At 51.7% G+C, this 19,639-nt stretch overlaps 16 non-coding genes and 2 pseudogenes across 16 annotated transcripts; all 18 read left to right on the top strand.

Annotated features, from left to right (window-relative positions):
- Positions 1-3,412: 3,412 nt before the first annotated feature.
- Positions 3,413-3,531, top strand: LOC144171187 (5S ribosomal RNA; annotated as a pseudogene).
- A 535-nt stretch (positions 3,532-4,066) lies between these two features.
- On the top strand, positions 4,067-4,185 carry LOC144170981 (5S ribosomal RNA). The gene has a single exon (XR_013322716.1). It is a non-coding gene; the product is annotated as a 5S ribosomal RNA (ribosomal RNA).
- A 536-nt stretch (positions 4,186-4,721) lies between these two features.
- Positions 4,722-4,840, top strand: LOC144171093 (5S ribosomal RNA). Its single transcript, XR_013322824.1, has one exon. It is a non-coding gene; the product is annotated as a 5S ribosomal RNA (ribosomal RNA).
- Positions 4,841-5,376: 536 nt separating this feature from the next.
- Positions 5,377-5,495, top strand: LOC144171106 (5S ribosomal RNA). The gene has a single exon (XR_013322836.1). It is a non-coding gene; the product is annotated as a 5S ribosomal RNA (ribosomal RNA).
- Positions 5,496-6,031: 536 nt separating this feature from the next.
- LOC144170980 (5S ribosomal RNA) lies at positions 6,032-6,150 on the top strand. Its single transcript, XR_013322715.1, has one exon. It is a non-coding gene; the product is annotated as a 5S ribosomal RNA (ribosomal RNA).
- A 536-nt stretch (positions 6,151-6,686) lies between these two features.
- LOC144170979 (5S ribosomal RNA) lies at positions 6,687-6,805 on the top strand. Its single transcript, XR_013322714.1, has one exon. It is a non-coding gene; the product is annotated as a 5S ribosomal RNA (ribosomal RNA).
- A 535-nt stretch (positions 6,806-7,340) lies between these two features.
- On the top strand, positions 7,341-7,459 carry LOC144171134 (5S ribosomal RNA). The gene has a single exon (XR_013322864.1). It is a non-coding gene; the product is annotated as a 5S ribosomal RNA (ribosomal RNA).
- Positions 7,460-7,994: 535 nt separating this feature from the next.
- On the top strand, positions 7,995-8,113 carry LOC144171141 (5S ribosomal RNA). The gene has a single exon (XR_013322870.1). It is a non-coding gene; the product is annotated as a 5S ribosomal RNA (ribosomal RNA).
- Positions 8,114-8,649: 536 nt separating this feature from the next.
- LOC144171073 (5S ribosomal RNA) lies at positions 8,650-8,768 on the top strand. Its single transcript, XR_013322805.1, has one exon. It is a non-coding gene; the product is annotated as a 5S ribosomal RNA (ribosomal RNA).
- A 536-nt stretch (positions 8,769-9,304) lies between these two features.
- LOC144171133 (5S ribosomal RNA) lies at positions 9,305-9,423 on the top strand. Its single transcript, XR_013322863.1, has one exon. It is a non-coding gene; the product is annotated as a 5S ribosomal RNA (ribosomal RNA).
- Positions 9,424-9,958: 535 nt separating this feature from the next.
- Positions 9,959-10,077, top strand: LOC144171139 (5S ribosomal RNA). The gene has a single exon (XR_013322869.1). It is a non-coding gene; the product is annotated as a 5S ribosomal RNA (ribosomal RNA).
- Positions 10,078-10,613: 536 nt separating this feature from the next.
- Positions 10,614-10,732, top strand: LOC144171072 (5S ribosomal RNA). Its single transcript, XR_013322804.1, has one exon. It is a non-coding gene; the product is annotated as a 5S ribosomal RNA (ribosomal RNA).
- Positions 10,733-16,191: 5,459 nt separating this feature from the next.
- On the top strand, positions 16,192-16,310 carry LOC144171172 (5S ribosomal RNA; annotated as a pseudogene).
- A 538-nt stretch (positions 16,311-16,848) lies between these two features.
- LOC144171142 (5S ribosomal RNA) lies at positions 16,849-16,967 on the top strand. The gene has a single exon (XR_013322871.1). It is a non-coding gene; the product is annotated as a 5S ribosomal RNA (ribosomal RNA).
- Positions 16,968-17,504: 537 nt separating this feature from the next.
- Positions 17,505-17,623, top strand: LOC144171105 (5S ribosomal RNA). Its single transcript, XR_013322835.1, has one exon. It is a non-coding gene; the product is annotated as a 5S ribosomal RNA (ribosomal RNA).
- Positions 17,624-18,158: 535 nt separating this feature from the next.
- On the top strand, positions 18,159-18,277 carry LOC144170978 (5S ribosomal RNA). Its single transcript, XR_013322713.1, has one exon. It is a non-coding gene; the product is annotated as a 5S ribosomal RNA (ribosomal RNA).
- A 537-nt stretch (positions 18,278-18,814) lies between these two features.
- On the top strand, positions 18,815-18,933 carry LOC144171085 (5S ribosomal RNA). Its single transcript, XR_013322816.1, has one exon. It is a non-coding gene; the product is annotated as a 5S ribosomal RNA (ribosomal RNA).
- Positions 18,934-19,468: 535 nt separating this feature from the next.
- On the top strand, positions 19,469-19,587 carry LOC144170977 (5S ribosomal RNA). The gene has a single exon (XR_013322712.1). It is a non-coding gene; the product is annotated as a 5S ribosomal RNA (ribosomal RNA).
- The last annotated feature ends 52 nt before the right edge of the window (positions 19,588-19,639 follow it).

Below are 19,639 nucleotides of genomic sequence, written 5' to 3'. Positions count from 1 at the left end.
GCGAAGACAATACCAGGTGCGGCGGCTGCTTCACGAGAGAGACTTGGACGTGGTCGCCATCCAAGAGACCAAGGTAGATAGCGAAAGCGGTACAGACGGCATGGTTGCCCCGTTTCGAGCGCGTTTTAACGTTTGTGTTAGCCATGCATCTGGAAACTCTGCAGGCTGCTGCGTATTTGTTAGAATTGCGGCCGGCATTGATGTTCAGAGTGTTGTTGTAGGCGACCAAGGTAGATTTATTGTATGTGATTTTTCTAGGGGCATTTATAGCTGTCGCGTTGTGTGTCTGTATGCCCCTACGAAGGTCAAGGAGAGGCTGGAATTTTTTCGGGACATCGAGCCCCTTATAGATTGTAACAGACATATTTTTGTTTTGGGGGATTTCAACTGTGTGTGGGAGGACGACGACCGCCTGGGTGGTGTAAAGCGTAGGGATGAGAGTGCCGACTTTCTCGCTGGATTGATAGCGCGGTTACAGTTGGCCGACGCCGCGCACCTTGCCAGGGGAGGAAAATGTAGCAGTTTTACCCACCATCAGGGGGTTAGCCAAGCGCGACTTGACAGGATTTATGTGTCGGTAGAATTAGCAGTACTCTGTAATAATTATTCCGTCGAACCGGTGTCCTTCAGTGACCATAGCCTGGTCACAGTTACATTAGGGCAAAAGAAAAAGAGGAGGCTCTGCTATGAAACGTGGAAATTTAATGCTCGATTACTAGAGGATGAGGGGTTTGTTGAGTCGACGAGGGAAGCTATTGTATCATTGTCATCAGACGATAGCAGGAGTAGTGAAGAGAAGTGGGAGCTTTTTAAACAGAGTGTAAAAATGAAAGCTATAGAAAGGGGCAGTGTAATTCAATGCCAAGCTCGTAAGGAGGAAAATAGTTTAAGACAGCACTTGGCGAAATTACTTAGAGTAGAAGAAGATAGGTATGATACCTTCACAGCAGATGTTAGAGACATAAAGCATAAATTAGAACTAATAGATGAACAAAAATACAAAGGTGCAGTTATCCGGGCGAGGTCAGAGAAATTGTTAGGAGGAGAAGCGCCAACCAAACGAGCCTTATCAGACGAGAAGCTGTACGCGCGCAAAAACGAAATAACCGAAATAGAATACAAAGGCATGGTGAGAAACGACCAGGAGTCCATCCAGAAAGCTTTCGAGGAGCACTATGCTCAGCTCTTTTCTCTACAGAGCCCCTCCAAAAGTGGGTTTGAGGCAGAATTCCTATCTTGTTTACCGAAACTAGAGTCTGTAGAAACAGAATCGTTGGAACTAGAAGTTAGTGTTGCAGAGATAATTAAGGCTATAGAAGACTTGAATCCAGGTAAATCGCCAGGCCCTGACGGCCTCACGGCCGCTTTCTATAAGGAATTTAAATGTGAAACGGCATCCGCCTTGCAAAGAGTGTTCTCTGAAGCGTTGGAGAAGGGGGCGTTGCCAGTTTCTTTTTCTAGAGCACAGACAATTTTGTTCCCCAAGTGTGAAGATGAAGTGAAACTGAAGAATGTAAATGGCTATAGGCCGATAACACTCACCAATGTAGACTATAAAATATTCATGAAGGTCCTCGCAAATAGGTTGCAAACTGTAATAGGAAATATCGTAGGAGGCCACCAAACGTGTGGTATAAAAGGCAGGTCAATATTCACGAACATCCACGTTGCAAGAAGCATTTTTGAATATTGCGATAGCGAGGCTCTCAGAGTAGCTATGTTGCAAATTGATCTCTCGAAAGCCTTTGATCGCGTCCCGCACGAAGTTCTTTTTTCTATCTTAGAGTATGTGGGGCTGGGATCAGTGCTGTGTAAGGGAGTGCGTATGGCGTATTTAAACTGTACAACGAGTCTCATAGTTAATGGCGAGCTTTCGAGGCGCATAGATGTCCGCTCGTCTGTCAGGCAGGGTTGTCCGATGTCGCCGTTGTTGTTTTCCTTGTTCTTGGAGCCCTTGTGCAGGAAAATTCTAAGTAGCGACAAGGTCAATGGTTTTGAGGTAGAGTCGAGTGAGGTGCGCATACTAGCATATGCAGATGATGTGGCTATTTTTGCCACAGACGAAGAAAGTGTTCGCGGGGCTCTGTCCATCACACAGAGATATTGCGATATGAGCGGAAGTGTAATAAACAGGGATAAGTGCATGGGGGTGTGGCATGGGGTGTGGGATGAGCCTCCCACTGTTTTCGAGAATATTCGCTGGGAGACTACACCAACTACGTACCTAGGCGTACCTTTAGACCGGTACAAAGAAAACACTAAATTTTGGAACGAAAAGGCGTCAGAGGCTCGGGCCCAGACAGAGCGGTGGGCGGGGAGAGATCTGTCAATTTTTGCCCGTGCCACGGTTTGTAACGTTTTCCTGGCGGCAAAGGTTTGGTACGTGCTACAGGCGTTGTTTTGCACGAGAGCAAATCTTCAGCTGTTCCACCGCGTGTTCGCCACATTTGTGTGGAACTCAGCGTGGGAGCGCACAGCGAGAACAAACTTGTTTCGTACGGTGGGCAGTGGAGGTGTCGGTCTGGGGCACCTATTCTTGAGACAGGTCGTTTCGCGTTTCATGTTCCTCAGGGATGAAAACGACCCATTCCTACGCACGTACATGCAGGTCATGTTGGCTGGCGAACTCCCCAACTTCGTTGTGTCATCGTGTGTGGGAATGTCGAGAGTGTCGTCGCGTTATCTGCGGGAGGTTGTGTTGTCTTTTAATTTTTTAGCATGTAGGTTTTCGTTAGAGTACTTGAGCAGTGTTAGTAGACGTGTTTTGTATAAAGACTTAGTGGGTGTTGTTTTCCCTGTTCCTTTTTATAGAAGTATGTACGCAGGCCGCCCCGGCCAGAATGTGCTAAAACGCGTAAAAAAGATGTGGTTGCCGCCGGGAGTAAAGACTTTCTTTTTTAACCTACATTCTGGCACGCTACCAGTACTAGTGTGGATGCAGGAGAAAGGTATGCTCGTGCCATGGGGCACAGACTGCACGTTGTGCAAGAAGCCGGAGACCGTAGAGCATGTGTTTATTGACTGTTGGGACGCCGTGTTTTATTGGGACGTCCTTCAGCGCACGCTGCAGAAGGACCTCCCAATAGACGCCTACGGGATCCGGTTTCTTCCAGTTGTAAATAACGAATACCCATACGACGCGATCATGCTCTTGGGGCTGCATAGTATCTGGCGGAGCCGTATGGCTGTCAGAAACAGCGACCCAAGGGCCCGGTCTGTTCAAGAGTACTTTGTCGAAAGTGTGTCAAGAATACGTGAAGTGATGGAAAAGGAAAAAGTGGACGAGGAAGCGTTGTCATTGTTCAGTGAACTGATTAAGATGAAAGTGCACTGGTTCTCCAGGTATAACTGGTGCAGTTAGTGTTTGTATAGTTTTATTTTGTTATGCTTTGTACGGCAATAAAGAAAAAAAAAAATCGGCCATACCATTCTGAATACGCCGGTTCTCGTCCGATCACCGAAGCTAAGCAGCATTGGGCTCGGTCAGTACTTGGGAGGGAGACCACCTGGGAACACCGAGTGCCGATGGCATCCTCTTTTGCTTTTTAAAACTTTCCGTATTAATTTGCGTTCAAAGAGTTGTTTCTATTTTTTTTTCCCCACCAAGTTTCGTTTGCCCCCTGGCGGTGGCGGGGGCGCGGAAGGACCACTAGATGATGCTTCGCCGCAGCGCAGCGGGCGAGTTAGCCGATTTCCCACCCTTCGTTGGGCGCGGCGGATTACCTGTGACTGACTCGTCTTTCTATCTGCCCCTCGAAGGTCGTGAAAGCAGGCATTTCGCACTTCCGGAGCACCTGCGGCTAATGTGCGACAAACGGAAGCATTCCCCAACGTCTAGCCAGCGTGACCACAACGACTCAAGGCCACATTCGTTTCCAAAAGTGTTCCCCAAGTGCGCGCAGCAATGTTCGGCGACTTGAGGGCTTCGTGCGACGTCGCGGGATCCCTAGGATATGGAGTGATGTGTTGCGGCGGCCGTGTGTCCTGCCGAACAACAGGTGAAATGGTAGAGATGCTGGTTGTTGGTGTAATGTGTTATAAAAAGGCACGTAAGGCTTCGATTCCCGCCATCGGCCATACCATGCTGAATACGCCGGTTCTCGTCCGATCACCGAAGCTAAGCAGCATTGGGCTCGGTCAGTACTTGGGAGGGAGACCACCTGGGAACACCGAGTGCCGATGGCATCCTCTTTTGCTTTTTAAAACTTTCCGTATTAATTTGCGTTCAAAGAGTTGTTTCTATTTTTTTTTTCCCCCACCAAGTTTCGTTTGCCCCTGGCGGTGGCGGGGGCGCGGAAGGACCACTAGATGATGCTTCGCCGCAGCGCAGCGGGCGAGTTAGCCGATTTTCCACCCTTCGTTGGGCGCGGCGGATTACCTGTGACTGACTCGTCTTTCTCTCTGCCCCTCGAAGGTCGTGAAAGCAGGCATTTCGCACTTCCGGAGCACCTGCGGCTAATGTGCGACAAATGGAAGCATTCCCCAACGTCTAGCCAGCGTGACCACAACGACTCAAGGCCACATTCGTTTCCAAAAGTGTTCCCCAAGTGCGCGCAGCAATGTTCGGCGACTTGAGGGCTTCGTGCGACGTCGCGGGATCCCTAGGATATGGAGTGATGTGTTGCGGCGGCCGTGTGTCCTGCCGACCAACAGGTGAAATGGTAGAGATGCTGGTTGTTGGTGTAATGTGTTATAAAAAGGCACGTAAGGCTTCGATTCTCGCCATCGGCCATACCATGCTGAATACGCCGGTTCTCGTCCGATCACCGAAGCTAAGCAGCATTGGGCTCGGTCAGTACTTGGGAGGGAGACCACCTGGGAACACCGAGTGCTGGTGGCATCCTCTTTTGCTTTTTAAAACTTTCCGTATTAATTTGCGTTCAAAGAGTTGTTTCTATTTTTTTTTCCCCCACCAAGTTTCGTTTGCCCCCAGGCGGTGGCGGGGGCGCGGAAGGACCACTAGATGATGCTTCGCCGCAGCGCAGCGGGCGAGTTAGCCGATTTTCCACCCTTCGTTGGGCGCGGCGGATTACCTGTGACTGACTCGTCTTTCTATCTGCCCCTCGAAGGTCGTGAAAGCAGGCATTTCGCACTTCCGGAGCACCTGCGGCTAATGTGCGACAAACGGAAGCATTCCCCAACGTCTAGCCAGCGTGACCACAACGACTCAAGGCCACATTCGTTTCTAAAAGTGTTCCCCAAGTGCGCGCAGCAATGTTCGGCGACTTGAGGGCTTCGTGCGACGTCGCGGGATCCCTAGGATATGGAGTGATGTGTTGCGGCGGCCGTGTGTCCTGCCGAACAACAGGTGAAATGGTAGAGATGCTGGTTGTTGGTGTAATGTGTTATAAAAAGGCACGTAAGGCTTCGATTCTCGCCATCGGCCATACCATGCTGAATACGCCGGTTCTCGTCCGATCACCGAAGTTAAGCAGCATTGGGCTCGGTCAGTACTTGGGAGGGAGACCACCTGGGAACACGGAGTGCCGATGGCATCCTCTTTTGCTTTTTAAAACTTTCCGTATTAATTTGCCTTCAAAGAGTTGTTTCTATTTTTTTTTCCCCCACCAAGTTTCGTTTGCCCCCTGGCGGTGGCGGGGGCGCGGAAGGACCACTAGATGATGCTTCGCCGCAGCGCAGCGGGCGAGTTAGCCGATTTTCCACCCTTCGTTGGGCGCGGCGGATTACCTGTGACTGACTCGTCTTTCTATCTGCCCCTCGAAGGTCGTGAAAGCAGGCATTTCGCACTTCCGGAGCACCTGCGGCTAATGTGCGACAAACGGAAGCATTCCCCAACGTCTAGCCAGCGTGACCACAACGACTCAAGGCCACATTCGTTTCCAAAAGTGTTCCCCAAGTGCGCGCAGCAATGTTCGGCGACTTGAGGGCTTCGTGCGACGTCGCGGGATCCCTAGGATATGGAGTGATGTGTTGCGGCGGCCGTGTGTCCTGCCGAACAACGGATGAAATGGTAGAGATGCTGGTTGTTGGTGTAATGTGTTATAAAAAGGCACGTAAGGCTTCGATTCTCGCCATCGGCCATACCATGCTGAATACGCCGGTTCTCGTCCGATCACCGAAGCTAAGCAGCATTGGGCTCGGTCAGTACTTGGGAGGGAGACCACCTGGGAACACCGAGTGCCGATGGCATCCTCTTTTGCTTTTTAAAACTTTCCGTATTAATTTGCGTTCAAAGAGTTGTTTCTATTTTTTTTTTCCCCACCAAGTTTCGTTTGCCCCCTGGCGGTGGCGGGGGCGCGGAAGGACCACTAGATGATGCTTCGCCGCAGCGCAGCGGGCGAGTTAGCCGATTTTCCACCCTTCGTTGGGCGCGGCGGATTACCTGTGACTGACTCGTCTTTCTATCTGCCCCTCGAAGGTCGTGAAAGCAGGCATTTCGCACTTCCGGAGCACCTGCGGCTAATGTGCGACAAACGGAAGCATTCCCCAACGTCTAGCCAGCGTGACCACAACGACTCAAGGCCACATTCGTTTCCAAAAGTGTTCCCCAAGTGCGCGCAGCAATGTTCGGCGACTTGAGGGCTTCGTGCGACGTCGCGGGATCCCTAGGATATGGAGTGATGTGTTGCGGCGGCCGTGTGTCCTGCCGAACAACAGGTGAAATGGTAGAGATGCTGGTTGTTGGTGTAATGTGTTATAAAAAGGCACGTAAGGCTTCGATTCTCGCCATCGGCCATACCATGCTGAATACGCCGGTTCTCGTCCGATCACCGAAGCTAAGCAGCATTGGGCTCGGTCAGTACTTGGGAGGGAGACCACCTGGGAACACCGAGTGCCGATGGCATCCTCTTTTGCTTTTTAAAACTTTCCGTATTAATTTGCGTTCAAAGAGTTGTTTCTATTTTTTTTCCCCCACCAAGTTTCGTTTGCCCCCTGGCGGTGGCGGGGGCGCGGAAGGACCACTAGATGATGCTTCGCCGCAGCGCAGCGGGCGAGTTAGCCGATTTTCCACCCTTCGTTGGGCGCGGCGGATTACCTGCGACTGACTCGTCTTTCTATCTGCCCCTCGAAGGTCGTGAAAGCAGGCATTTCGCACTTCCGGAGCACCTGCGGCTAATGTGCGACAAACGGAAGCATTCCCCAACGTCTAGCCAGCGTGACCACAACGACTCAAGGCCACATTCGTTTCCAAAAGTGTTCCCCAAGTGCGCGCAGCAATGTTCGGCGACTTGAGGGCTTCGTGCGACGTCGCGGGATCCCTAGGATATGGAGTGATATGTTGCGGCGGCCGTGTGTCCTGCCGAACAACAGGTGAAATGGTAGAGATGCTGGTTGTTGGTGTAATGTGTTATAAAAAGGCACGTAAGGCTTCGATTCTCGCCATCGGCCATACCATGCTGAATACGCCGGTTCTCGTCCGATGACCGAAGCTAAGCAGCATTGGGCTCGGTCAGTACTTGGGAGGGAGACCACCTGGGAACACCGAGTGCCGATGGCATCCTCTTTTGCTTTTTAAAACTTTCCGTATTAATTTGCGTTCAAAGAGTTGTTTCTATTTTTTTTCCCCCACCAAGTTTCGTTTGCCCCCTGGCGGTGGCGGGGGCGCGGAAGCACCACTAGATGATGCTTCGCCGCAGCGCAGCGGGCGAGTTAGCCGATTTTCCACCCTTCGTTGGGCGCGGCGGATTACCTGTGACTGACTCGTCTTTCTATCTGCCCCTCGAAGGTCGTGAAAGCAGGCATTTCGCACTTCCGGAGCACCTGCGGCTAATGTGCGACAAACGGAAGCATTCCCCAACGTCTAGCCAGCGTGACCACAACGACTCAAGGCCACATTCGTTTCCAAAAGTGTTCCCCAAGTGCGCGCAGCAATGTTCGGCGACTTGAGGGCTTCGTGCGACGTCGCGGGATCCCTAGGATATGGAGTGATGTGTTGCGGCGGCCGTGTGTCCTGCCGAACAACAGGTGAAATGATAGAGATGCTGGTTGTTGGTGTAATGTGTTATAAAAAGGCACGTAAGGCTTCGATTCTCGCCATCGGCCATACCATGCTGAATACGCCGGTTCTCGTCCGATCACCGAAGCTAAGCAGCATTGGGCTCGGTCAGTACTTGGGATGGAGACCACCTGGGAACACCGAGTGCCGATGGCATCCTCTTTTGCTTTTTAAAACTTTCCGTATTAATTTGCGTTCAAAGAGTTGTTTCTATTTTTTTTTTCCCCACCAAGTTTCGTTTGCCCCCTGGCGGTGGCGGGGGCGCGGAAGGACCACTAGATGATGCTTCGCCGCAGCGCAGCGGGCGAGTTAGCCGATTTTCCACCCTTCGTTGGGCGCGGCGGATTACCTGTGACTGACTCGTCTTTCTATCTGCCCCTCGAAGGTCGTGAAAGCAGGCATTTCGCACTTCCGGAGCACCTGCGGTTAATGTGCGACAAACGGAAGCATTCCCCAACGTCTAGCCAGCGTGACCACAACGACTCAAGGCCACATTCGTTTCCAAAAGTGTTCCCCAAGTGCGCGCAGCAATGTTCGGCGACTTGAGGGCTTCGTGCGACGTCGCGGGATCCCTAGGATATGGAGTGATGTGTTGCGGCGGCCGTGTGTCCTGCCGAACAACAGGTGAAATGGTAGAGATGCTGGTTGTTGGTGTAATGTGTTATAAAAAGGCACGTAAGGCTTCGATTCTCGCCATCGGCCATACCATGCTGAATACGCCGGTTCTCGTCCGATCACCGAAGCTAAGCAGCATTGGGCTCGGTCAGTACTTTGGAGGGAGACCACCTGGGAACACCGAGTGCCGATGGCATCCTCTTTTGCTTTTTAAAACTTTCCGTATTAATTTGCGTTCAAAGAGTTGTTTCTATTTTTTTTTCCCCCACCAAGTTTCGTTTGCCCCCTGGCGGTGGCGGGGGCGCGGAAGGACCACTAGATGATGCTTCGCCGCAGCGCAGCGGGCGAGTTAGCCGATTTTCCACCCTTCGTTGGGCGCGGCGGATTACCTGTGACTGACTCGTCTTTCTATCTGCCCCTCGAAGGTCGTGAAAGCAGGCATTTCGCACTTCCGGAGCACCTGCGGCTAATGTGCGACAAACGGAAGCATTCCCCAACGTCTAGCCAGCGTGACCACAACGACTCAAGGCCACATTCGTTTCCAAAAGTGTTCCCCAAGTGCGCGCAGCAATGTTCGGCGACTTGAGGGCTTCGTGCGACGTCGCGGGATCCCTAGGATATGGAGTGATGTGTTGCGGCGGCCGTGTGTCCTGCCGAACAACAGGTGAAATGGTAGAGATGCTGGTTGTTGGTGTAATGTGTTATAAAAAGGCACGTAAGGCTTCGATTCTCGCCATCGGCCATACCATGCTGAATACGCCGGTTCTCGTCCGATGACCGAAGCTAAGCAGCATTGGGCTCGGTCAGTACTTGGGAGGGAGACCACCTGGGAACACCGAGTGCCGATGGCATCCTCTTTTGCTTTTTAAAACTTTCCGTATTAATTTGCGTTCAAAGAGTTGTTTCTATTTTTTTTCCCCCACCAAGTTTCGTTTGCCCCCTGGCGGTGGCGGGGGCGCGGAAGCACCACTAGATGATGCTTCGCCGCAGCGCAGCGGGCGAGTTAGCCGATTTTCCACCCTTCGTTGGGCGCGGCGGATTACCTGTGACTGACTCGTCTTTCTATCTGCCCCTCGAAGGTCGTGAAAGCAGGCATTTCGCACTTCCGGAGCACCTGCGGCTAATGTGCGACAAACGGAAGCATTCCCCAACGTCTAGCCAGCGTGACCACAACGACTCAAGGCCACATTCGTTTCCAAAAGTGTTCCCCAAGTGCGCGCAGCAATGTTCGGCGACTTGAGGGCTTCGTGCGACGTCGCGGGATCCCTAGGATATGGAGTGATGTGTTGCGGCGGCCGTGTGTCCTGCCGAACAACAGGTGAAATGATAGAGATGCTGGTTGTTGGTGTAATGTGTTATAAAAAGGCACGTAAGGCTTCGATTCTCGCCATCGGCCATACCATGCTGAATACGCCGGTTCTCGTCCGATCACCGAAGCTAAGCAGCATTGGGCTCGGTCAGTACTTGGGATGGAGACCACCTGGGAACACCGAGTGCCGATGGCATCCTCTTTTGCTTTTTAAAACTTTCCGTATTAATTTGCGTTCAAAGAGTTGTTTCTATTTTTTTTTTCCCCACCAAGTTTCGTTTGCCCCCTGGCGGTGGCGGGGGCGCGGAAGGACCACTAGATGATGCTTCGCCGCAGCGCAGCGGGCGAGTTAGCCGATTTTCCACCCTTCGTTGGGCGCGGCGGATTACCTGTGACTGACTCGTCTTTCTATCTGCCCCTCGAAGGTCGTGAAAGCAGGCATTTCGCACTTCCGGAGCACCTGCGGTTAATGTGCGACAAACGGAAGCATTCCCCAACGTCTAGCCAGCGTGACCACAACGACTCAAGGCCACATTCGTTTCCAAAAGTGTTCCCCAAGTGCGCGCAGCAATGTTCGGCGACTTGAGGGCTTCGTGCGACGTCGCGGGATCCCTAGGATATGGAGTGATGTGTTGCGGCGGCCGTGTGTCCTGCCGAACAACAGGTGAAATGGTAGAGATGCTGGTTGTTGGTGTAATGTGTTATAAAAAGGCACGTAAGGCTTCGATTCTCGCCATCGGCCATACCATGCTGAATACGCCGGTTCTCGTCCGATCACCGAAGCTAAGCAGCATTGGGCTCGGTCAGTACTTTGGAGGGAGACCACCTGGGAACACCGAGTGCCGATGGCATCCTCTTTTGCTTTTTAAAACTTTCCGTATTAATTTGCGTTCAAAGAGTTGTTTCTATTTTTTTTTCCCCCACCAAGTTTCGTTTGCCCCCTGGCGGTGGCGGGGGCGCGGAAGGACCACTAGATGATGCTTCGCCGCAGCGCAGCGGGCGAGTTAGCCGATTTTCCACCCTTCGTTGGGCGCGGCGGATTACCTGTGACTGACTCGTCTTTCTATCTGCCCCTCGAAGGTCGTGAAAGCAGGCATTTCGCACTTCCGGAGCACCTGCGGCTAATGTGCGACAAACGGAAGCATTCCCCAACGTCTAGCCAGCGTGACCACAACGACTCAAGGCCACATTCGTTTCCAAAAGTGTTCCCCAAGTGCGCGCAGCAATGTTCGGCGACTTGAGGGCTTCGTGCGACGTCGCGGGATCCCTAGGATATGGAGTGATGTGTTGCGGCGGCCGTGTGTCCTGCCGAACAACAGGTGAAATGGTAGAGATGCTGGTTGTTGGTGTAATGTGTTATAAAAAGGCACGTAAGGCTTCGATTCTCGCCATCGGCCATACCATGCTCACTCGCCGACCGGTTCTCGTAGGGAGCGGTCGCGCGATGGCTAGCTCCGCAGGAGTAAGGGCGAGCGGAGGCGCCGGACCGGTTTCGCCGCCGAGCGGCCCGCCCGCCGGGTACCGATTTCTCCTACCCGCGCTTCCCTCCAGCGAAGGCATGAAGGCGTGCGTCGTACTGCACTGCGACCTCGAAGGACGGCCGTACAGGATCGAGGATTTCCGCTCACCGCTGGAGGAGCTTGGAGTGATCAAGGCGGTGAGTGGCATCGGGCCATTCCAAATGAGCCACGTTTGGTTGGTAAAGTTACGCACGAAGGAGGCGAAGGAGAAGCTCGTCATGAGCGGAAGTTTACGAGTGAAGGGGCGGCATTGTGCTGTCATCGATCCAGCGAGGCAGGACATGACTGTCAAATTGCACTGGGTGCCGTTTGACGACCCCGACGAGCGACTGGCGAGGATTCTTAGCGAGTTCGGCGAGGTGAAGGAGATGAAAAGGGAGGAATGGAGAGTCGCAGGGTTTAGTCTGCCAGACTCGACAATCCGCACCGTCAGAATGACCCTGCGGGAGGGGGTCGTGCCGGACTCTCTTCCAGAACTCATCCAGTACGGAGACGGTGTGGTGTTGTGTGTAGTGCCGGGCCGAGCCCCTACATGCCTGCGGTGTGGGATGCGGGGACACATTCGGCGTGACTGTGCGACGCCGCAGTGCTCGAAGTGCCGCGTTTTCGGGCACGTGCGGCAGGATTGTGTTCGTACTTACGCGAACGTGACGGGAAACCGTCGCGTGAATGAGGTCGCCCCAGATCTTATGGATCAGGAGGAAGCCGAGCGAGCGGCAAGCGTGGCGCCGGTGTCAACCAGCAGCACGGGCAGCGGCGGAGACGGCGATGGCGTGCTGGCCCCCCTGGCAGCGAACAATGAGTCGGCTCCCAAGATGGCTGCCCCAGCAGAAGGGACCGAGCAAGTTGGTGAGGAAGCCGGAAGAAAGAAGGAGGAAACAACCCAAGAAGTGGACGAGATGAAAGAGAACGAGAAGGACGCCATTCTGGCCGAGTCCGAAAACAGTGAGGAAGAAGAGAGCAGCTCGGAGGGGGCCATGGATGCCACACAGGCTTCTGCGAAAAGGCCCCGCGACGCGGGCGAAGAAGCTCTCGAGGCTCAGCGGCTGCGGCGTTTGGAAAACGATTGGAAGGTGGTGGGGAGGAAAAAGAAATTTGGAAGCCTCTCGCAACGATCCACTTCACTGACCCGCGAACGAAAACCTGATGATGGAGGCAGCGGGAGACCGCCGCCAGTGAACGAGTGAGGGGACAAATTGGTTCTGGCGTATGGTGGCTAGAGTGAGTTCAGTGGTGTTTGTTTGCCTCTCCTTTTCGCGTGGTTTCGTGGGCTGTTTTTTACTTTTTAAATGAATCTTAAGCTGAAAGCACCTTTAAAAATAGGGACGCTTAACGTCAGAGGGTCGGGTTCTAAAAGAGACGAAACAGTGTGTCTTCCTTAATTAATAATAATCAGATAGACATTCTTGGCATACAGGAAACTAAAGTTGAAACCGAAGCACACACAGACAGCATGGTTGAGCCATTTGTGGAAAATTTCATGGTTGCAGTGAGCCACTCGTCTGGATTTTCAGCTGGGTGTTGCCTGTTAATTAGGAAGTCGTTAGAAGTAGTGATTAAAAATGTAGTCAGCTGTAAGGATGGTAGATTTGTTTTGTGTGATTTCATTTATGCTGACAGTGAGTTTAGAGTTATGTGTTTATATGCGCCGACAAAACCTGCTGCGCGATACACTTTTTTTGAAAGTATAGAAAACTACCTTGAAACCGAAAGAGTGTTAATAATACTAGGAGACTTTAATTGTGTGTGCGAGCTTAAAGATCGGTCAAATCAGGACGCGGCTGTAGATCGCAGCGCGAAGCTGCTTGCCAAAATCGTGGGAGACTGTGGTCTGGAAGATGTGGCATTGGTAGGCGAAGAAGCGAAAACGGTACATTATACACACTTCCAGGGCGCGAGTCATGCGCGTTTAGACCGCATTTATGTCTCCGCTGAATTGGTGCCTTGTTGTCACGAATATAAAGTTGAAGAAGTGTCTTTTAGCAACCATTGTTTGGTTGCGGTATCCCTAGGGGATAAAATCAAGCGTAGTCAGAAGTTTAACTGGTCCTTGTGGAAAATCAACGCGAAGCTGCTTGAGGATAAAGAGTTTGTTGGTAGTGTTAAAAATTACTGCGATAACGACTACGGTAGAAATTGCAATAGTAAAAGCGAAGCATGGGAGTGCTTTAAACAAAAAGTTAAACTAATGGCCATACAAAGATCTAGTATGATAAGAAGAAGTGATATACAGGAGGAAACACTCCTACGCCGCAATCTAAAATCTTTAATTGAAGAAGAAACAAAGCGGCCGGGATTATTTATTGAGGATATAAATAAAACAAAACGAGAGCTCGAAAGGATAGATATAGATAAATACAAAGGAGCCGCAGTGAGAGCACGAGCTGAAAAATATCTGGCGGGTGAGCAGCCAACAAAGCGGGCCATAGCCGACGAAAAGCGTCATGCACGCAAACAAGATATTGGCGAAATAGAATGGGCAGGTGATTTAACTAGGGATGAGGCGGAAATAGCGCAAGCTTTCACCCAATATTATCAGGAACTTTTTGCACTGAAGAACCCGACCGAAAACGGTTTCGAAACAGAGTTTTTGAACGTACTGCCGCAACTGGATAGTGAAAGTACTGAAATGATGGAAAGGGAGATCACCCTGAGCGAAATCGAAGAGGCTATCGACAACTTGAACTCGGGTAAATCACCAGGACCTGACGGGATCAGTTCATTGTTTTATAAGAAGTTTAAAGGGGAAGTTGCGGGTCTCCTTCATGGAGTGCTTAAGGAATCTTTTGAGCTTGGCCGTCTGCCTCCTTCCTTTTCCAAGGCTCACACGGTTTTGATTCCGAAGGGGGAAACGCCAGAAATATTAATTAAAGTTACAGGGTACAGACCAATTACGTTGACCAACACAGATTATAAAGTACTCATGAAAGTCTTGGCCAGCAGATTACAAAGTGTCATAACAGGGATAATAGGCCCGCATCAAACATGCGGAATTAAGGGCAGAACAATCTTTTCAAACATTCATGTGGCTCGAAGTATCCTCGAGTACTGCGATGCAGACCATCGCACTGTAGCTATGGTACAGGTAGACCTTGAGAAAGCCTTTGACCGCGTGTGTCATAGCGTTCTCTTTTCTATTCTGGAGCATGTTAAAGTAGGATCCGTTGTCACCAAAGGGATAAGGATGGCGTACAATAACTGTACCACCAACATCATAGTTAACAAGAAACTTACAGAACAGATAAGTGTTTACTCCTCGGTGAGACAAGGATGTCCATTGAGTCCCCTGCTTTTCGCTCTTTATCTAGAGCCATTGTGTGCCAGGGTAATTGCCAGTGGCAGTAACCGAGGCTTTTGCGTTCAAGCGTGCGAGGTAAAATTCTGGCGTACGCTGACGACGTGGCTTTCTTTTGCGCGGACAAAGAAAGCGTTCAAAACACCCTGTCCCTGACACAGAGATTTTGTGAAGTCACAGGTAGCAAGGTCAATTTGAGCAAATGTGTAGGCCTGTGGCACGGTGAATGGGAGGAAACACCGTCGGTTTATGGGGGTATGCAGTGGTTCACCACGCCATCCAAGTATTTGGGCGTGCCTTTAGACCGTTATAAGGAAAACACAGCCTACTGGGGGGAGAGGGTTCAGGAGGTGCGTGCGACCACGTTATCGTGGGGAGGGAGGCAGTTGTCAATTTTTGCGCGGGCAACCGTCTGTAACACGTTTCTAGTAGCCAGGCTCTGGTACGTTATGCAGGTTTTGTCATGTGCCAGAGTCAATGTACAAAAGTTCCACCGAGTATTTGCAGTGTTTGTCTGGCAGTCTTCGTTTGAGCGGACGAGCCGTAGTAATTTGTTTAGAAGACTTGGGGACGGGGGTCTGGGGCTTTCACACCTGTTTGTCAAGCAGGTAGTGTCAAGATTTTTGTATCTAAGGGACCAGTCGGACCCATTTGTTCGCACATGCTTGCAAATCCTGTTGGCCTCGGCACTACCTGATTATGTTGTGTCCACTGTAGATTATATATCGTACAGAGGAGGCGGGTACCTGCGTGAAGTGGTGTCAGCTTTTCGTTTCTTGTCGGTGCGTTTCTCATTAGACTATCTTTCTACTGTGACCCGTAAAAGACTATCTCGGGATTTAGTGGAAACCCTGTTTCCAGAACCAGTATATCGCTCCAGGTATAAGAGTAGACACCGGCCTGACGTGCTAAAGAGAGTGAAGAAAATGGCTGTTCCTGGTGGGATTAAGTCTTTCTTTTTCAACCTGCATACGAACACTCTTCCTGTCATGACATGGCAGGAGAGGAGGGGAGTTTACCTGCCATGGGGACCTGACTGCTACCTGTGTAAGAAACCAGAGAACATAGAACATGTTTTTCTGGACTGCTGGGACGCAGTTTTCTTCTGGGACGTCCTCCAGAGAACAATTAAGAAAGAACTACCTTTGACTGCTCAAGGCATCCGCTATCTCGAGTTACAACCAGAGGTAATCCCGTACGACCTCATTTTTCTTCTGGGGTTGCACGCAATATGGCAGAGCAGGCTAGCGGTACGGCATAATGATGTAAATGCCCGATCCGTTCATGGTTGTTTTATTGAAAACGTGTGCAAGGTCCGTGAAGTGTTAAAAATGTGTTATGACGATGATGTTCTGGATTTATGTAACAAATTGATTGAAATGAAAGTCCACTGGAATGTAATAAACCTTTAATGTGGTTGTGAAGTGATTGTTTGTTACATTGAGAAAAATGCTGTTTTGAAGTGCTCTTGTTGAGTTTTGCAATAAAGAAAAAAAAAATCGGCCATACCATGCTGAATACGCCGGTTCTCGTCCGATCACCGAAGCTAAGCAGCATTGGGCTCGGTCAGTACTTGGGAGGGAGACCACCTGGGAACACCGAGTGCCGATGGCATCCTCTTTTGCTTTTTAAAACGTCCCTTATTAATTTGCGTTCAAAGAGTTGTTTCTATTTTTTTTTTTTCCCCACCAAGTTTCGTTTGCCCCCTGGCGGTGGCGGGGGCGCGGAAGGACCACTAGATGATGCTTCGCCGCAGCGCAGCGGGCGAGTTAGCCGATTTTCCACCCTTCGTTGGGCGCGGCGGATTACCTGTGACTGACTCGTCTTTCTATCTGCCCCTCGAAGGTCGTGAAAGCAGGCATTTCGCAGTTCCGGAGCACCTGCGGCTAATGTGCGACAAACGGAAGCATTCCCCAACGTCTAGCCAGCGTGACCACAACGACTCAAGGCCACATTCGTTTCCAAAAGTGTTCCCCAAGTGCGCGCAGCAATGTTCGGCGACTTGAGGGCTTCGTGCGACGTCGCGGGATCCCTAGGATATGGAGTGATGTGTTGCGGCGGCCGTGTGTCCTGCCGAACAACAGGTGAAATGGTAGAGATGCTGGTTGTTGGTGTAATGTGTTATAAAAAGGCACGTAAGGCTTCGATTCTCGCCATCGGCAATACCATGCTGAATACGCCGGTTCTCGTCCGATCACCGAAGCTAAGCAGCATTGGGCTCAGTCAGTACTTGGGAGGGAGACCACCTGGGAACACCGAGTGCCGATGGCATCCTCTTTTGCTTTTTAAAACTTTCCGTATTAATTTGCGTTCAAAGAGTTGTTTCTATTTTTTTTTTCCCCCACCAAGTTTCGTTTGCCCCCTGGCGGTGGCGGGGGCGCGGAAGGACCACTAGATGATGCTTCGCCGCAGCGCAGCGGGCGAGTTAGCCGATTTTCCACCCTTCGTTGGGCGCGGCGGATTACCTGTGACTGACTCGTCTTTCTATCTGCCCCTCGAAGGTCGTGAAAGCAGGCATTTCGCACTTCCGGAGCACCTGCGGCTAATGTGCGACAAACGGAAGCATTCCCCAACGTCTAGCCAGCGTGACCACAACGACTCAAGGCCACATTCGTTTCCAAAAGTGTTCCCCAAGTGCGCGCAGCAATGTTCGGCGACTTGAGGGCTTCGTGCGACGTCGCGGGATCCCTAGAATATGGAGTGATGTGTTGCGGCGGCCGTGTGTCCTGCCGAACAACAGGTGAAATGGTAGAGATGCTGGTTGTTGGTGTAATGTGTTATAAAAAGGCACGTAAGGCTTCGATTCTCGCCATCGGCCATACCATGCTGAATACGCCGGTTCTCGTCCGATCACCGAAGTTAAGCAGCATTGGGCTCGGTCAGTACTTGGGAGGGAGACCACCTGGGAACACGGAGTGCCGATGGCATCCTCTTTTGCTTTTTAAAACTTTCCGTATTAATTTGCGTTCAAAGAGTTGTTTCTATTTTTTTTCCCCCACCAAGTTTCGTTTGCCCCCTGGTGGTGGCGGGGGCGCGGAAGGACCACTAGATGATGCTTCGCCGCAGCGCAGCGGGCGAGTTAGCCGATTTTCCACCCTTCGTTGGGCGCGGCGGATTACCTGTGACTGACTCGTCTTTCTATCTGCCCCTCGAAGGTCGTGAAAGCAGGCATTTCGCACTTCCGGAGCACCTGCGGCTAATGTGCGACAAACGGAAGCATTCCCCAACGTCTAGCCAGCGTGACCACAACGACTCAAGGCCACATTCGTTTCCAAAAGTGTTCCCCAAGTGCGCGCAGCAATGTTCGGCGACTTGAGGGCTTCGTGCGACGTCGCGGGATCCCTAGGATATGGAGTGATGTGTTGCGGCGGTCGTGTGTCCTGCCGAACAACAGGTGAAATGGTAGAGATGCTGGTTGTTGGTGTAATGTGTTATAAAAAGGCACGTAAGGCTTCGATTCTCGCCATCGGCCATACCATGCTGAATACGCCGGTTCTCGTCCGATCACCGAAGCTAAGCAGCATTGGGCTCGGTCAGTACTTGGGAGGGAGACCACCTGGGAACACCGAGTGCCGATGGCATCCTCTTTTGCTTTTTAAAACTTTCCGTATTAATTTGCGTTCAAAGAGTTGTTTCTATTTTTTTTTTCCCCCACCAAGTTTCGTTTGCCCCCTGGCGGTGGCGGGGGCGCGGAAGGACCACTTGATGATGCTTCGCCGCAGCGCAGCGGGCGAGTTAGCCGATTTTCCACCCTTCGTTGGGCGCGGCGGATTACCTGTGACTGACTCGTCTTTCTATCTGCCCCTCGAAGGTCGTGAAAGCAGGCATTTCGCACTTCCGGAGCACATGCGGCTAATGTGCGACAAACGGAAGCATTCCCCAACGTCTAGCCAGCGTGACCACAACGACTCAAGGCCACATTCGTTTCCAAAAGTGTTCCCCAAGTGCGCGCAGCAATGTTCGGCGACTTGAGGGCTTCGTGCGACGTCGCGGGATCCCTAGGCTATGGAGTGATGTGTTGCGGCGGCCGTGTGTCCTGCCGAACAACAGGTGAAATGGTAGAGATGCTGGTTGTTGGTGTAATGTGTTATAAAAAGGCACGTAAGGCTTCGATTCTCGCCATCGGCCATACCATGCTGAATACGCCGGTTCTCGTCCGATCACCGAAGTTAAGCAGCATTGGGCTCGGTCAGTACTTGGGAGGGAGACCACCTGGGAACACCGAGTGCCGATGGCATCCTCTTTTGCTTTTTAAAACTTTCCGTATTAATTTGCGTTCAAAGAGTTGTTTCTATTTTTTTTCCCCCACCAAGTTTCGTTTGCCCCCTGGCGGTGGCGGGGGCGCGGAAGGACCACTAGATCATGCTTCGCCGCAGCGCAGCGGGCGAGTTAGCCGATTTTCCACCCTTCGTTGGGCGCGGCGGATTACCTGTGACTGACTCGTCTTTCTATCTGCCCTTCGATGGTCGTGAAAGCAGGCATTTCGCACTTCCGGAGCACCTGCGGCTAATGTGCGACAAACGGAAGCATTCCCCAACGTCTAGCCAGCGTGACCACAACGACTCAAGGCCACATTCGTTTCCAAAAGTGTTCCCCAAGTGCGCGCAGCAATGTTCGGCGACTTGAGGGCTTCGTGCGATGTCGCGGGATCCCTAGGATATGGAGTGATGTGTTGCGGCGGCCGTGTGTCCTGCCGAACAACAGGTGAAATGGTAGAGATGCTGGTTGTTGGTGTAATGTGTTATAAAAAGGCACGTAAGGCTTCGATTCTCGCCATCGGCCATACCATGCTGAATACGCCGGTTCTCGTCCGATCACCGAAGCTAAGCAGCATTGGGCTCGGTCAGTACTTGGGAGGGAGACCACCTGGGAACACCGAGTGCCGATGGCATCCTCTTTTGCTTTTTAAAACTTTCCGCTGTCATCGATCCAGCGAGGCAGGA

This window comes from Haemaphysalis longicornis, unplaced genomic scaffold, assembly GCF_048455015.1.
Source record: "Haemaphysalis longicornis isolate Haplotype H1 unplaced genomic scaffold, Haemaphysalis longicornis Haplotype H1 scaffold_2, whole genome shotgun sequence".
NCBI lineage: Eukaryota > Metazoa > Arthropoda > Arachnida > Ixodida > Ixodidae > Haemaphysalis > Haemaphysalis longicornis.
This window is presented reverse-complemented; position numbering and strand designations above follow the sequence as displayed.